Here is an 18,720-nt window from a genome sequence, read left to right as displayed (position 1 = left end):
TTGAACCATTAAATCGAGTATTTCCCTATTTTATTATCCTGATATAATAAGACTTGATTGATTGTTGGATTCATGATTGGTTGATTCGTACCTTACCCTGACAAAGTATTGGATAGTTATGGCAACTACAACGAGCTTGTTGTACGATCACTACTGGCTCATAAATGATTGTTTTCGGATAAGAGATACAATGAAGAATCAAAGGGTTAAATGAGTGAGAAATAAAATATGATAATTTAATTTTTAAAGTAAAATTATATAAAGATTGACAAATAATATAGGAATTTGTATCATTATAACTTTTTATCTTTTTTTAAACAAGAAAAAAAGCCTATATAGTAAACATATACGACAGATCTCAAATTATTTTTTGTTAAAAATGTGAGGAGTAATTGTTTTGTTGAATAATTAACATTAAAAAATCATTTCAATTAAAGAAAAAAGGAAAAAAAGAAGAAGCTTCCAAAGCTTCCCAGTCTTGGAAAGGAAAGGAAACCAAATAAAAAGAGGATTCCGAATAAGTACATAATTAGGAGTTCGGTTAGGATTATATTACTATATATATATATATAGTTAGAGTTATTCTAAAAAGTCATTATGGCATTATTAACTTCGTAATCAGAATTAGGGTTTGTGAGGAAGGAGGTTGATCAGAATTAATTAATGCAGCTGGTTGATCTCAGATGCTTATGCTCTTCGAGGTTTTGTTCTTCTTCTTCTTTGCCTTTTTTTTTTCAATTCTTTAATTTTATTTGATGAATAGTTGATGAAATAGCCGTCAACATTACAATCTGGAGGAAACGCAGGGACTCTCTCTCTCGTTTGATGATTTCGTGGGTTAATTGATTCATCAGGTTTTTTCTGTTTCTCATCTGCATCATGTTTGTTTTTGTCAACTTGCTGATGTTGGGGTTATTGTTGAGGCCAAAAAGTTTATGTCTTGGTATGGGTTAGGGTTGTTAATACCGAGTTGGGTCTTGCATGGAAAACTTGAGTTCAGGTGTTGGTACTTGGAAGTAACAAGCAGAGTTTTTGGCCCCTCAATTATTTAAACATCATCCTTTTATTATCATAGTAAACAAAAAAAACATCCTTCAATTATCTTTAAAATGGTATCATTCATCCTTTTGTTAGTCTTGGTCAATTAACTAACCGCTTAAAACCATGAATTCCATGTTTTGTTCTTTTCGTCCTTCTCTTACCTAATATTTGGTAATTTTAGTCAAATTTACGGTGCATAGGGTAGCAGTTGTTCTTTTGAAATTTCCATTCAAGTGAAATTTGATGGATAAACATGTTGTGGTGCCTCCTAATTCTTTTAGTTGTTTCTACTTTCACTTTTTCTCCTTAGTCCATATAAATATTCAAAATATATACAATAAATACTATAAGTTCTCATATTAATATGATGAAAAATTACATATTAAAGTGTTAATCAGAATTCATATAATTTATATCTCTAAAACCAAAAAATATAGCACCTGAATAAAAAACGTTTTTTTTGTAATTACTAAGCATAGAAATAAATTGCTACTTATTGAATCTACACAGAAAAATAAACTAAAGTTCATACTTCAAATTCCCTCATTTTCATACATCTTTCAAATAATATTTCTGTGTTTATCCGATTAATAATCATATAGAGCTAAGATATATTTTACTTGATATATTTTTTTCTTCTCATCTATAATGGAAACACTCTTGCTGCTACAATGAAGTTGATGATAAAAACTTCCTTCCTAGCCCGTCCACTTTGATTAGAATTACCTATCAATCATCTAAGAGAGAGGGATGAGAGCAAACAAAATAGAGGTCTGTAGGCTTAGCAGTTAATTTCTTGATAGAAACTAACCAAAGGATGAATCCTTGTCATTTTTGGAATAACTGAGGGATGTTTTCTGTTCACTATATAATAACATAAGGATGTAGTTTAAGTTTGGGGTATAATTGAAGGATGTTTTTTGGCCACAAACTCGGGTTTAGTCATGTGATTATTTCCTTTCTATCATGATTTTGTCTACGTGAAAAAGGTGTTAGGTTTCGGTTTGCATGCAGCTTGCTTAGGTCTTCATTTGGTTCCAGGTGTTTTGTGATACCATTTTCCCTAGTTAATCAATCTTGATGTTGCCTTCCTTTTGTTCTGTATTTGTGTATTATTTTTCAGGTTTTGATCTTGGGCAGTGTGGTGTGTGGTTGGTATTGTCTGGGCTGTTATGTTGTTAGCATTGGACTTTGATGAGATAGATGCTAGTATTTACACTGGGGACAAGTTCTTGGAATTTTCCTTTCCATGGAGAAATTCAGTTTTGCATGTTACTTTATTGCCTTCATTACTAGTTGTCCGAGTGTGTATGTCCTAGATTTTGTTAGGAGGAAATTATCCCCTTTGATCTGAGAGTTTCTTGGTAATTCTGTGGTCTTCTATGTTTGTCCTGGGATTATTGGTAGAGCTGCTTGTTGTTTTGTTTTGTAGATCAGTAGTCATAGTTATTGCATACTTGGTGCAATAGTTTTGTGTGGGGGGCCCTTGTAACTCCGCCTGTCAAGTCAGCCGGTCCCAAGCCCGGAAAAAGGAGGAGGGCAAGTATCAATGGTGAGGAGGTAGTCATTAGTTTCTTCCTCCTCTCTGATTTGTTAGTTTCTTGCTAATTCAAGTAGTAAAGGTCTTCTATGTTTGCCCTAATATCATTTGTGTAGTATTATTTTATATTCATCTCACTCAATAATAACAAAAGTAGGTACAGGTGCAACTTTTCCTGTGTGGCTTGTAGGCCTCAAATCAACCGGTTCTAAGCCTTGAAAAAGGAGGCGGCAAAGTGTTTAAGGAATGTTGCTTCTCCTGTTCACTTAAAGCTGTTGGTGAGTTTTTTCTGCTAGCTTTAAGGACGGTGTTCGTCTTTCTGTTCAGCTTGATAATTATAGATCTGATTGGTGAAGGCATGGAATTTAGCACTTCTTGATTGCGTTTGGAGTTCTTTTGGGGGCCCGCAGGTACATTTTGTTCATACATTCTCTTGTTATTAATTGGGGAGGTGATGCGTTCTGGAAATTTGAGCAATGCATGGGCATTGGTTTGGACATGCTGCTGCTTCACATCTTCTTTTTTTTAATTAATACCTGCCAGTGTTTCTATTGATTTTACTATTGCTCTCTCCTGTGGAGGTTCTTAATGTTTCTATTGATTTTACTATTGCTCTCTCCTGTGGAGGTTCTTACCCAGGTGTGATCTGAGTTGTTATGAATGCATGTGTGGGCGACTCAGATTTTGAATGCAATTGCTCTTAGCTGTTTTATTTGGTGCCAGATTTCTTACTATAATTTCAGTGAGTCCAGAGTCCAATATTTATTTGGAGGTTCCATTAGACTGGTGTATTTTGAAGGTATCTTAATCGAGTACTATTAAAATTCTTCTTCCAATCATACATGGTGCTTTACTTCCTCCAGAAGTTCTTCAAATTCGTATGAGCTTTTATCAATCACAACTCTGTAGTTGTTGAAGTCAGATGCGATAGTTACATTGCGCCTCCTACTTTTGGTCTTTTTGTTGTTTATCACGGCTTGATTGTTGTTGAATAAAGTGCGTGGGTCTAATAAAGTTAGTTATTATAGTTTTCTTTGGTTGTAACGACATTGTTCGTCTGAGGTGCTTCTGGTTCTTCATTATGGTGCAGATCTTGTCTGCTACTGCAAAATCAGGTGATTCTCTCTCGGGTCTTTTTATGTAATAATTTCCTAGATGCATAGTTGTCAATGCCGAATTGTCAATGCTGAGTTGGGCCTGCATGGAGAACTTGAGGGGATTGATCAAGGTTCCTCACTTATTGCTCGATCCAGAACCTATTGGGATAGCACCTTTTCCTCTTATTAGTAGGCCATCTTTCCCGTTCAGTTCCTCTCCGGGGCATAGCAGGATGAACCAATGTGAATGAGTGTAAGCTTCGTTGTCCGAACACGATTGGTGCTGACCACACTAGGTGCTACCGTGGTAGCAAGAGAGGCCAGGCGGTGACAATTGAGAGGTTGTCACTGAGCATTCGTAGACACGGGAAAAGAGGTCAAATGGCAAGGCAAGGCCATATGCTCGTTTGGCTCCTCGCGGAGTATTAGCTCACATCCAAACATCTGATTGGGGAACGGGGCAAGGTAGTTGTGGTCTGGTTTTAGTTTTGTGTTAGATCTTAATGCCCCTACCCCTTCTACAGGGATACCCTACTTTCCGGTCCAGCTTCACTGAACTTCTCAGATTTAGAAACCTGATCTACTTTCTCATCAGCCTTCTTTTCCGTTTTCGGTTAGACCTGGTTGTGGTTCTCTATTATTATGTTCAATCTGTTGCTGTAGTGAATCCATCTGGATTGGGAGATTCAATGATGCCTCCAGGTCCTTAGAATATGTATTTCTTGGTAAGAGGTTCGAGTCGTGTGATTATTTCCGTTTTTCTTGATGGCAATGATTAACAATCTTACTAATGTGATAGTGTGGGACATGATGCAACTTCATATTACTGAGATTATGACTCTAGATAGGAAGGAATGTGGAGGTCGCATATTATGGTAGAGGGATAGTAGAGGTGGAGGGGTGTCTTGCCTTGCAAAGGTTTAGGCTTGTTTGTACCTGTCATAGTGTCGTACCCTCGTAGTTCTTGCCATATGTTGTTTATTGTGTTTTCGATTATCACACTTTATTGTTGTTGCTAGTGTTTCTTTCTTAGAGACTTTGCACTGCTTTTCTTATTAATGACTATGCTTTCTTTATTCTTTTCTTTTTTTACTTGGATTTGATGCACTTGAGCCGAGAATCTTTTGGAAACATCCTCTCTATCTCCGCGAGGTTGTGATAAGGTTTGGTATACTCTATCCTCCCCAGATCCCACTTAGAGGGATTTCACTGGGTATGTTGTTGTTGTACAAATAGATAGTAATAATCTGTTCCAAGCTTGTAAAAAATATCTCTTCCGCCTCTTAGTGAAACCCATCTTATGGTGTTCAGAGCAATAAATATGTTTTTTTCTATTCTTCTTACATATTCAGAAACAATGCAAAACTGTGTTTAACCATTTGACCCACCACCTACCCTGCCCTAGTATGGATTAGCAATAGAAATTATTTACCCGCCCTACCTCGACCCGTTAAGGCTTTAACCTGCCTCAATTGCCATCCCTGCCTTAAGGTGTGTTTGGAATTGGGGAAAATGACTTCCAGGAAAATGTTTTTGATGTGAAAGTCATTTATTGGTGTTTTGGTACGACAAAGGTCATTTTCTCATGGAAAGGAGGAATATGACTTTCCTCACTTATGGGTAGAAGTCATTTTCCGAGATTACCTTAAACTACTTTGAACTTCATATCCATTACTTCAACAAATACTTAAGACATTATATTGATATCTTGTATTCACAGGATTTATCTAAGCACACTCCAATTTGTTGGTATTATTGTTGATCTTACGTATTTAGCTCCCCTCTGTGCATGAAGACAAATTTACTTGTTTTTACAATTTTTTTTCTTTCCAAACAGCGTTTTTGGACTACTTAATGAAAAATAATTTGAAGACGAGTTCAAATATGAGAAAGTGGTTTTGACCGGTTTTTCAAGTTCACTACCAAATTTTTAACAGTTTTTCAAGTTAAATGCACGTCCAAACTCAACTCAATTTTGAAATATGTTTTTTTCAACTATTCTTCAAATACAACTTTTGTGCAATATCACATTTTTATGTCCGAACGGCTACTTATTTTTCATAAAAAATGACTTCCATCATATAACACAACCAAGATGTACTGCATTTTCCTCATCTTGTGGTGGTTGGTGTCCTGTTAATGATGTACTATATTTTCCTTAGTGCAAACGTAACAGTTTCTCAAAATAAAAAGGGAATCCTCCTCTTGAGGTTTGTAATCTATCTTTTCTTGTCATTTCGTTCTTGAACGTTCTTAGCTGTTCTTGTAACTGTGAACTGGCAAGTGGTCATTTAGTTTGTTAATCTATTTGATCTAGTCTATAACGAGGATACCACGGTGTTAATCTCGGAGGGAGAGTAGGTGGGTAGGTTGGTTGTGGATTCAGCCTCTGACCAGTTGTGAATTCAGTTGCATCAGGGACTATAGTTCTAAGCATGAGTCTTTTGGTAGCTGTGGTGGTTTGGATATCTTTATCCTTCTATTTGTAATTCGTTCCAATTGGTTTTGGTATTATGGTACTGCATTTGTGATATGGGTATATATTTAGGGAATTAGCATTTTGGGTAGGATCCTTCAATTTTTCTATGCCTTGTTGTTCATAAGAAATAAAGGCAGTTTTAGTATTTGGCTTTTGCTGATGCTCTGCATTTATGGTGATTAAGTGGCTTCAGGAATCTTGTCATGTTATCTTGTTCAGATGTGTTGGAAATGCTATTATGTTTGAGAAATTTTTCCGTCTTTATGTGCAATCTCTTTGGCCTTTTATGGGGCTTCAAGTTGATTTTTTTGTGCATTATGGGATGTAGATTAGATATTTTCAAACACTTTTTATTATTCAGTATAGAGAACTATAGTTCCGTGTGGGGGATGAAAATGAGAATATGCATTCAGGTTCTGGGTGCATTTTGAGTTCTCTTGGTTGACAGATCCTACTGTGTTAGGCTTGATTCCTTGTCTTACCTTTGACACTGCATTTACCTTGCCTGTTTTTGGTTTCACCGGGTTATTATTGTAGGTGCGACTATGTGTATGAAGGTAAATGTTTGGTTGCTGCAAGTTATACTGTGATATTCTTAGCGATAACGGAGCAAGATTTATTAGTGTATCTTTTGGTGTTTGTGTCCGCAAAAAATTAGTACGTTTACTCATATTGGTGTCCTTTGGCTGAAGATATCTGATATTTTCCCTGCAAGTTGAAGCTTCCTTGAGACTGCTTGTAACATGAAGGTTCTCAACTGGCACTGCTCTCTGTTTCTCTAGAGTCTCGTGCTGCTATATTCATCCACATGCTTATGTTCTTAGCACTACCAGAGGCGGCCTTCTTTTTGGGGGATGGTGTAAGCCTAATCTAATAATGTTATTTGGTGCTCTGGTATGTGTTATTTGTTCAGTCTGCTTCTACATTATTTTGTTTGTAATAACACCAAAGAAAGGGGTCTGTGCACCAATATCTGCTATAGAAGGATTGAGCCATAACAGATGAGAAGCAATCCAACTTCATTTGCATTTTAAGGAGACACTTTCTGTAATGATGTTGGGGATGTTCATCTCCAGTTCTGAGGTGGGTGTTTTTTGTGCTCCCATTGTAAGTCTTTCCGGCTTATAGAAAAAGGAGGTTGTCTGGTCTCTTATACGTGATGCTTCAGTCCCCTTTGTTCTGTCATTTGGTGGTGTTCTCCCGCATTGCAGATGGTAGAATCTTTGGACTCTTTTCACCTCTATTAATCTGTAATCATATGTTTTTGCTTATTCTCTGGCTTGTCTAGTCTTGGTAAATGTTGGTGGAATTTTTGCCACTTGATTAATTGGGGTTATTTTCAGTCTTATTACAGTAGATATTATTGCTGAATATGGGTCTCGGAGAATTTTGAGGAATATAGGGGTGCAATTTCAGAGCAATCCTGCATCTGTTTGTCTGTTCATGAGAACACAAATACTTGGCAATGATAAGTAGAGCTAATTTCTCTCTCCTCTTTCACTTAAGGTATCCTTCTACTTTCCATATTTAGCAATCAAGAATTAGAACACAAATACTTGGTAATAAAAAGTAGAGCTAATTTCTATCTCCTCTTTCCCTTGACGTATCCTGTTGTTACTTTCCATATTTAGCAATCAAGAATGCAAGAATTCTCTACACTTTCAAGGCTGTTTCTGTGGCTTTTGCGTGTCAGGGTTTAAGGTTTATAGTCTCCATCCCGCCTTTTCTTTGAATTCTGGCTAGGTCTGAGATGCTCCTTTGAATATGTATGATGACATGCAGTTCCTTAAGGGATACGGGTTGTTATCCTCCTTTCTTCCATGATTTTGTCTATGTGAAAAAGTTGTTAGGTTTTGGTTTGCACGCAGCTTGCTTAGGTCTTCATTTGCTTCCAGGTGTTATCCGATACCATTTCTCCTAGTTGATCAATCTTGATGTTGCCTTTCTTTGTTCTGTATTTGTCTATTATTTTTCAGGTTTAGATCTTGGGCAGTGTGGTGTGTGGTTGGTATTGTCTGGGCTATTATGTTGTTAGATTGGACTTTGATGAGATAGATGCTAGTATTTGCTCTGGGTACAAGTTCTTGGCCTTTTCCTTTCCATGGAGAAATTCAGTTTTGCATGTTACTTTATTGCCTTCATTACTTGTTGTCCAAGTGTGTATCTCCTATATTTTGTTAGGAGGCTTGATAATTCTATGGTCTTCTATGTTTGTCCTGGGATTATTGGTAGAGCTGCATTTTGTTTTGTTTTGTAGCTCAATAGTCATAGGTATGGCATACTGGGTGCAATATTTTTGTGTGGGGGACCCTTGTAACTCCGCCTGTCAAATCAGCCGGTCCCAAACCCGGAAAAAGGAGGAGGGCAAGTATCGATGGTGAGGAGGTAATCATTAGTTTCTTCCTCCTCGCTGGTTTGTGAGTTTCTTGCTAATTTAAGTAGTAAAGGTCTTTTATGTTTGCCCTAATATCATTTGTGGAGTGTAATTTTATTTTCATCTCACTCAATAATAACAAAAGTGGGTTCAGGTGCAACTTTTCCTGTGTGGCTAGTAGGCCTCAAATCAGCTGGTTCTAAGTCTTGAAAAAGGAGAGGGCAAAGTGTTTTAAGGAATGTTGCTTCTCCTGTGCACTTAAAGCTATTGGTTAGTTTTTTCTGCTAGCTTTTAGGGACGGTGTTCGTCATTCTCAACAAGTTATGCGTTCACTTGTTTTGAAAGACTAATTTCATATGCAAATTGTGTCCACCTAAAATACTAGCAAATGAACTACAGGATTTTGAGAGCAATGCCTAATTAGTTTTGCCAGGGTTGTGCTTTTGCAGGGTTAGCTGTGTGTGACTCATTGTATTAGAAGAGGTGTCAGTGGATGAAAAAGAATTTTTGAAGGCGACAAAAGTGCAGAAGTAGCTTTTGGCCGCTTTGCTGATGTTTTCCGAGTCAATGTCAACAGAAGTTGAAGGTCTGGTATGTTGCATGGCCGATGCCATACTTTGGGTTAACCCTTCCCTTTCCTTGAGTTCAAATGTAAATCTTTGTGCTTTCATCGTTTGCTAATTAGTTTTGTTTCTCTTTGATAATCAACTAATCTATCTGATACATTTCTAATAGGAAGTGAAACAAAAACTATATTTTAAACAACTTTAGGTTGGTTTAACACAATATCACCTAAATGGGTCTAATTAGGTCATAAGTAATTCATCTGGCAATGCCACCACCCACCACAATAGACTTTTTACATGTGACTACTTGCACTCCGTAGGGACAAATGTAAGCCCTCTATGCCATAAATCCCAGCTCTAAGGAAGTGTTTGCTTTTAATAAAACTAGTGTGGTGTGGATATTCCCACAATGGCAAAATGCAAAAGAGATGTTGAGTATATAAATAAATAGGGCTTACACGCTAATGATACGTTTTAAAGTCGCGTGTGTCTAGGTTAAGATCGGACAATATCATTAGTGGGTGGGTTAACTTCAGTCCTAAATGTAGGAAAATTCCATCCGCTGAGGTTTGTTTGAGTCCATAGGAGATCCACTGGAGTAAACTTGAGGGATTTGTTATATGCATATGTTTTTGAGGACAAAAACTACTCAAAAGTACATTTCCGGAGCTATCTTGAACCAACCCCTAAACAAAAAGGACTATTTTTTTCATTTGTTTCCAACACATTAAACTGTTAACCTATGCGACTTCAGAACATAGAGAGATTTGTATTCTTTTGCGAGACTTTGCAAGAAAGCTCGTGAAGTGGGACCCTAGGTCGATGGAGATATATATAATTTCATGTCCTCCTCCATTTATAGACATTCTTAAATGGAGAACCCTATTCCTTTTTATGCACTTGTCTACTTGTACTGAAATTATTTGAAAAAGTAGATAAAATAGAGTTGTGAAAAGAATTATTGTACTCAACTGATGAGGTGATTCTCAGGATTGGAGGTAACAAATCGGACTTCTGCTAACGACCAGCACCGTCTCCAATGCGCGAGGATGAACACGAGGGGAGCTCAATCCAGAGGGTGCGAAATCTCCATGAGTCATACTTGGGATTGAAGTGAACAGGTATCAAATATAGATGAAATACTAGCTTGGTTACTGTTTAGAGGACAAACCTGATTGTTGGGACAAGTTCAATATATATTATTTTCCTTTATTAGTAGACATGTATAGTCACATTGTAATTATTCCACTAAAACGAATCACTTCATCCTATTATATGCCACTGCATATCAAGTCGGCATGAAACGTCAATTCTTAATTAATAATCTTTCTTTTGCCACCATTTTTCTTTTCGAAAAAATGCACCCTCTAACATTGGTCATCTATAAAGATTTGAAATTCGATAATGAATCAATCCTCGACCCTACAAATAGCTACGATCAGATCGATGATTTGGACGGTTATCATTTTTGTAGGGTTATATTATAAAATTTGTGAAGGCCGGAAGGACACCTAAAAATAGCTTCCATTAGATTTACTAAATTTCTCGTTATTATGTATTGCGTATGAGGATAATTGATGTAGAATCTATTAATAATAAAGATACCGGTCTGGATTTTTATAACGATATGGAACTCTTTCACAGTCCAAGGATTTTCAGACAAATTCAAGACTGTACTTTTTTTATTTTATTTTGTTTGTTTGATCTTAATTTGACACAAAGTTTAAGAAAGTAAAAATTTTTTTTGAATTTTGTAGTCTTAAATTAAAGATATGTGGAATGTATCGAAATATTTTTTAATCTTATAGTCTTAAACATATCATGTGGAAAATTAGATTTAAGGAAATTTTAATATATATACAATAATAAACTAAAAAAAATAAGACAAACAAATTAAAATGAAGAGGGTATTAGTGTGGGTCCTTTTGTCGGATTTCATGTGGTTTCTAATCTATCCGTCGAACCTAAAATTCATGAGTTTATACAAGGATTTTGGTTCAAAATATACTCCTTCTATAATACTTTCTGTCTTAATATACTTCATCATTATGGCTCTATTTGGTCCCAAGTTACCAAATATTCTTAGCAAGTTATTCTTGGAAGAAATTTTGGTGAAATTGCACCATGCGTTTGACCCCAAGTTTTTTCAAGTTTTGGTGAAATTTCAAAAAATATTATTTTGTATTCGCCAGTTCTAAAAATTATTTAAAATATTCATAAGTTTGTGTTATCATTTTATAGTTAACATGTACCGTTAAAAAAAAAAGCTTATAAAACAATTGATAACAATCAACAATAACAAAATAGCATTATAGGCAAGAACAATACATTAATCGAATTAAAAATAAATTAATATTTTTTTCAAATCTTGTCACTCAAGTTATTCTTTTTCGAAGGAGGTAATACCAAACTATTCTTTTATAAAATCTTGGTTTTTTTTTTTTTTTTTATAAAATCTTGGTTGATCATATTAATAGAGCAAATTGGTAGATAAATATTTAGTTGGAATTAATAAATGATTGGTGTTTTTATAAAATATAAAAGTTTGGGGTTATTTTTAAATTTTTAAAACTTCCCAAATTCTTAAGGAACTTGGGAACTTGGGGATTTTGCCAAAAATATTTGTCAAGTAATGACAAATTGTATGAACAAACACAAGTTCTCAAATATTTTTTAAGTTTTTTCCAAAAACTACTTGGGGCCAAACACTACTTATTGTTGACACAAATTTATCCTTAATTTTGACAAAGAAACACATATCAAGCTCAAAATTAAATAACTTAATCACAATTTTATAAAAATTCATTGAACCCATTTTCTTTTCTTTTCATCTCCTCCTTTCTATAAGACCCAAATCTGATTTTCTATGATGAGTTTACCAGAAAAAATGGAGTTCGTTGGTAATTTCATTCAAGACACATGAAATTTCACCTAGTAAAAGAGCAGGGGTGGATGATTAATAACGGTGAAAGATTTATCTTTGTGCTAAGTGCAATTTTTTTGGGAGTTTTGAGAGTTATTATGTGTTGACTCTTCATAAAATTAGCTTTTCGTACATTTATATTATTATTGTTTCTAAGAGTAAATTGGGATTGGTCAGTTGATTCTAAGTTTGACAAGTGTTCCTCTATTAAAATTACAGGTATGTTTGTGTCGAAGTATAATAAGTATATTTAGATCGAAAATATAATGAAAAGAGTATATTTAAAATCAAAAGTATTGTGAAAGATATAGCTAAACTATTTCATAGTATATGGGTATATTTAAATTTAATTTTAAATAAAATACAAGGCTTAAATCTGAATCCTAAATGTATGCAGACAAAAAGTTCATTGATGAATTGAATATAGGGCTATTTCGGGACAATTTCAAATATGTACAATAAATTAATTAGTTTACAATAAATATAGTCATATTTATTTACATTACTTATACATGAGCTTTACGCTGAATATATATTATGATACACTCAAAAATTGAATATGACTTGACTATACATGAAATATATACCAACTATATATACCTTTACAGTGAATAACCATTTTTTTGATAATTATTTTTACCGAATGACCATATGGCGTAATTATCCCTTGAATATATTGTCTCGTTATAAATAAATGGCAACCTTCTTTCTAGTTAATGATCCCTTAACTATAGGTAAAGGAATATTTCCATCCTTTATATATAGAAAGAAATATAAAACATCCCTTAAGTATTCAAAAAGTGGACAATTTTAGTCTTTGCCTATAACAGAGACTATACATTTGTCACGATCCAAAATTTGGGGAAGTGATAGCACCTATCTAGCCCATCGATAGGTTAGTCAACTCAAAAATTCAACTCAATTTATGAAATACTTATGCGGATATTAACAATTTAAAACTCAATTCAGTTTCGTCCAAGATTTCATTTAATTCTCATTTTTATGCTTTTTTAGAAAGTTGAAAATAAAAGAATCCAATTCAAAAAAATCTTTATTGTCAACCATTAAAGAAGATGAAAGCTCAAGTTTAAAATTTCGAATAAGTGATATCTCAAAATAGCTGAAATATCGATGAAAATTCGAATCTAAAATTTGGGGCTATTGGGGGGGGGGGGGGGGGGTTGGGGGGGGGGGATACGATTTGAGCTAGTTTTTGAGTGATTTTCAATCCTAGTTCTCGTGTAGTTAATTTTAATAATTGTGTAGTTCATTTTAAATGTGTATAAAGGATGTATGGAATATGTACGACTATTATATATATTTTATTTTTTATTTATTATTATTTATTTATTTATTCTTCCATAAGAGCTCTCACCCTTTCTTGTTTCCTTGGTGACTTGAACTCACAATCTTTGAATTGAAAGTAAGAGATGCTTATCATTCAAGCAATTCCATCTTTTATCATTTTTTATTAACATTACAACAACAACAACAAAATGATACTGGGTTTGTTGTTGTTGTTGTTGTAATGTTAATAAAAAATGATAAAAGATGGAATTGCTTGAATGATAAGCATCTCTTACTTTCAATTCAAAGATTGTGAGTTCAAGTCACCAAGGAAACAAGAAAGGGTGAGAGCTCTTATGGAAGAATAAATAAAAAAATAATAATAAATAAAAAAAATAAAAAATATATATATATATATATAATAGTCGTACATATTCCATACATACTTTATACACATTTAAAATGAACTACACAATTATTAAAATGAAATAAAAGATACAGTAAAGTTAAAACAGTAATTGAGGTCTATCCAATGCTAAATGTCTTCCACCCAATGTTGTTCATCTTTTGATTGAAGGGTCAACCCGTCCCAACCCGTAACCCGCTTAGGGCTGGATTGAGCTACTATTTTATAGGTCATTTAGTTAAAAGGGTCAGCTCGTCCTAACCCGTTTAATTCACTAGTCCTTTAGGGTTGGGTCGGGTCGGATTGGGTCAGCCCATTTTGACAGCTCTATATAAGATTGGTGCTCCCGACATTGTCTTAGAAATTATCAGTATATATAGTAGCCTACTAGACTCCATCTACATAAGTAGAAGCATTCAGGATTCGCTTGACAATTCTTATTTCGTTTTTTCAACTCTCATCTTATTAACGACTTAACCACAATACTTCTTCGAAGACAAGATAAGTTAGACGAGATTCGATAGTTACATTTTCTGTCTCGTGTAAAGAAGAGAGTTTAAAGTTCCGAGACTAGGGATCATGCTTCCCACAAGGAACTCGAAAACACAACACAAGCATCCTTTATTTACTAACTTTGGAGTTTTTCAAAAAGTAAAGTCTCGTATATAGAGAATCAAAAGCAAGCAGAGTGGAAAGACGGGTAAAAATCATATAAGCAAAGGGGGAGATACATTTATATTGTGGTTTCGAGTTCATTGTCTTATATTACTATATATGTAATCTAGGATAACAATATGAATTTTCGTATATATAATGTTATAATATTATATCTTGAGATACGTATCTTAATATTTATGTTGGACAGTATATCTATGAAAGGTACAAATTTTATTCATAAATCGCATTCAGTGAATGCGACTTATGCTTTATCATACGTCTCTTTATTTTTGCTTCTTTTTTTTTATTTTATATTTGAGCCGAGAGTAAAGTAGAATTGGGAATATTGGGTTAAAAACCTCTACGAGTAAGCATATTTGTCAATTTATCTGTGTCTTTTTAAAAAGGTAAATTATACAAAATATCAACCTATGATTTGTGATTGTTTAGAGGAGATTTTGAATTAATCGAAATTGAATAGTCAGTGTATACTTAATCTATAGTTAAATCATATTTAACTTTTTGTCTAGCTAGATTGCATATAATTTTTCTTGACATAATTTTTTTTCTTCATTTCAAAAGCACTCTTTATGTATAATATTAGTCGTATATAATAAGTGTATATCTACATCTATTTTGCCTTAAAAACATGAACTTTCTAACTTAAATGATAAATTACTATGATACCTTCAATTAAAAATATCCCCTAACTTAAGTGTTAAATTACTTTAATACTCTGAACTAAAAACACTCATCTATATCTATATGAGCTATACATTGACTATACATTATGATACACTCAAAAAATTAAATATTATGTAACTACACATGAAGTATACACTAACTATTCAATTCCGACCAATTCAAAATCTCGTTTTAACAGTCCCAAATCATAGGCTGATATTTTGCATAATTTACTTTTTAAAAATGATACTGATAAATTGACAAGTATGCTTACTTGTGGAGACTTTTGACCCAATATTTTCAACTCTACTTTACTCTCAGCTCAAATATCAAAAAAAAAGGAAAAATGAAGAGATGTATGCATAAATCGCATTCGGTGAATGCGATTTATGAGCAAAATTTATAATTTTTGAAGATATACAATCCAATATAAATATTAATATCTACAAAAAATTCATATTGTTTTTTGCTAGATTACATATAAATTTTTTTGACATAATTTTTTTCTTCATTCCAAACGCATTATTTATGTGTAATATGTGTATAGTCGTATATAATAAGTGTATATCTACATCTATTTTACCTTAAAAGGATGAACTCTCTAACTTAAATGTTAAATTACTTTGATACCTTCAATTAAAAACATCCCCTAACTTAAATGTTAAATTACTTTAATACTCCGAACTAAAAACATTCATTTATGTCTACATGAGCTATACACTGACTATAATTCAAAAGGCTAGATATAGTTTAACTATACATGAAGTATACACTGACTATTTAATTTCGACTAATTCAAAATCTCCTCTAAATAGTCCCAAATCATAGGCTGATATTTTGCATAATTTACTTTTTTAAAAATACACGGATAAATTGACAAGTATGCTTACTCGTAGAGGCTTTTGACCCAATATTTCCAACCCTACTTTACTCTCGGCTCAAATATCAAAAAAAAGGGAAGCAAAAATGAAGGGACGTATGATAAGACATAAATCGCATTTACTGAATGGTTTATGAATAAAATTTGTAGCTTTCAAAGATATACATTCCAACATAAAATATTACGATACGTATCTCAATATATAATATTATATAATATTATATCTACAAAAAAAAATCATATTGTCATTTTATATTACATATATATACAACAATCTTGACATATCAGACTAATTGAATCTCACAATTTATGGTATGATATGTTACTGGTTCTTTATCTTTAATATCAAGTATCATTTGTTTGATTGAGAAATAAGTTATTCAGGGATTGGTTATTGTAGAATTGTTATCCCACCTTTAATATAAGATAAAACCAACATTGCACATTCAGAATAATTAATCTTGACAACCAAAAGTCAAAATAACATACATAACGGGTTTTGAAGACAAGAAAACTTTTTTTTTTGCCTACTCTATATATTGTGATTTGTGTTTGGTTACACAAGCGGATTTTGTTCATTGGATGTATTTAACTGAATTTATTATTTTTTCAAATCTACTCAATACTAAAACTTATGTTTCAACAACATATCTCATGTAAGAGTCTAGAGAAAGATAAAATATAGGTAGATTTTACTCTTCTCTTTATTAAGATAAAAAAGACAGTATCAAATAAACTCTCGATTTAAAAAAAAAATTACTTTTTTTTTACCGATTAGACTCATCAAAAATAAATCGTGAATCTAAATCCATAAGTCGTTTAAAAATACGGAAAAAGGCCTAAAATGTCCTTGAACTATTGAAAATAGTACAAAAATGCACATCATCCATCTATTGGGCCTAAAATACCCTTGACATCCAACTTTAGGTCCAAAAATGACCTTTTCTTTAACAGAAAAGGGCATGAGAGACCTTTTTGTACCATTTCCAATCGTTCGAGGGCATTTTAGGTCTTTTTCCGTGATTAAAATTCTGTTAAATAAATTTTGATTTATAATCAATTTTAAATAATTAACTTGTAACCAATAGATGACCGCCACGTGTTTAAAAAAATTATTTAAATTATTAATTAAAATTCTGTTAAATAAATATTAATTTATAATTAATTTTAAATAATTAAAGTTTAACCAATAGATGGCCGCCACGTGTTTAAAAAACTATTCAAATTATTTAATTAAAATTATGTTAAAGAAAATGTCATTTTTAGACCTAAAGGTAGATGACAAGAACATTAATTTTCAGAATTTTATATGATAATCATCTATCTTTAGTTTAAAAAATGACCTTTTCTTTAACATAATTTTAATTAAATAATTTGAATAATTGTTTTAAACACGCGGTGGTCATCTATTGGTTACAATTTAATTATTTCAAATTAATTCTAAGCAAAATTTCTTTAACTTAATTTTAATTAAATAATTTGAATATTTTTTTAAATACGTGGCGGCCATCTATTGGTTATAATTTAATAAATTAATTATAAATTAAAATTTATTTAACAGAATTTTAATTACGAAAAAGGACCTAAAATGCCCTCGAACTATTGAAAATGATACAAAATTGTTCCTCATGCCCTTTTTCGTTAAAGAAAAAGTCATTTTTAGACCTAAAGTTAGATGTTATTTTAAATTCTTTTCCGTTAAAAATAAAATAATAGTAACCCTTTTGAGGTGTGCCCCGTGCCATCATGATTATTCTCTGTTAGCCATCATTGTTCGCACCTCCTATGCTTTCGCTTTTCCTGCTTATAGTTGTCATTCCTATACTATATATTATCATGTTAATCAGATTTAACAATTTACAACAATAAATAAATATCACCTTTTCTTTTTGTAATAACTTCTTTATTCACAAAACTTAGCGTAGTGTAATTAATAATATTTCCCCTTTTTTCTTTTTCGATTTTCCATTTAATTTAGTGTTCAGAGTTCGTAGAGTTCCGATTAAATTTGAATTATCCATTTGAAGGTGGTGCTTCCAACAAGATTTTTTACATGCCCATAGCTTGAATCCGAAACTTCTGATTAAAAATGAATCAATCTTATTACTGCACCACAATTCATAATAGTATTTTTCCAAACTTCTAAACACACACTTTTTAGTCGCTTACGAGGAGGGATAGAGCTCGATAGGCTAGAGGGGTTCATTTGAACCCTCCAAAATTTACACTATTTATATACGATTAAAATTATATATATGTAGTACATGTTGAATCATCTTCAACTTCTTTGTGTGATTACTTCTTCATAAATTCAGCACTATTACTAAAAATTCCAGCTCTACTAATATTTAACAAAAGCACAAATTCCCACCAAAACTCATATGGAAAAAGAATTTTCATTCGGTGTCCGGAGTCCTCATTAAAGCCACTAACAGATTAATTGCACATTATAGAGCTCATTTGAGAATATCGCTTTCAACAAAATAAATTTTATATCCAAAATTTAAATCCAAAACCTTTTATTAAGGTGAAGTAGTCCCACCACTGTACCACCGACGGTAAAAACAACATTGTATTTGAATCATCCACCATTCCCGTAATATTTTATAGTCGTTAGAAGCAATAGAATCTCCATAATACCCCTAAACTCTCACAAAATTTCATTAAACCTTCCGCTAAACACCACTATCATGACCGAAAAAGCAACAGGGCTAAAATCGTCATTTACTTTTCTGACTATTTATAATCACGCTTCCACGCTCCCTCCCCCACCCCTTTTGCATCTC

At 33.0% G+C, this 18,720-nt stretch overlaps 1 long non-coding RNA gene across 6 annotated transcripts; it reads left to right on the top strand.

The window, feature by feature from the left end:
* Nucleotides 1-584: 584 nt before the first annotated feature.
* On the top strand, nucleotides 585-10,432 carry LOC129901136 (uncharacterized). Of its 6 annotated transcripts, none has more exons than XR_008769766.1 (4): nucleotides 585-854; nucleotides 2,745-2,859; nucleotides 2,938-9,122; nucleotides 10,088-10,432. It is a non-coding gene; the product is annotated as an uncharacterized LOC129901136 (long non-coding RNA). The 6 variants fall into 6 exon arrangements; XR_008769768.1 differs by having other exon boundaries at nucleotides 2,745-7,371; nucleotides 7,501-9,122; XR_008769769.1 differs by having other exon boundaries at nucleotides 2,745-8,542; nucleotides 8,686-9,122.
* Nucleotides 10,433-18,720: the final 8,288 nt, after the last annotated feature.

The sequence above is a fragment of the Solanum dulcamara genome, chromosome 8 (assembly GCF_947179165.1).
Source record: "Solanum dulcamara chromosome 8, daSolDulc1.2, whole genome shotgun sequence".
In the NCBI taxonomy this organism is placed as follows: Eukaryota; Viridiplantae; Streptophyta; class Magnoliopsida; order Solanales; family Solanaceae; genus Solanum; species Solanum dulcamara.
Note: the sequence above shows the minus strand (reverse complement) of the source record. Positions and strands in the feature narration are given on the sequence as shown.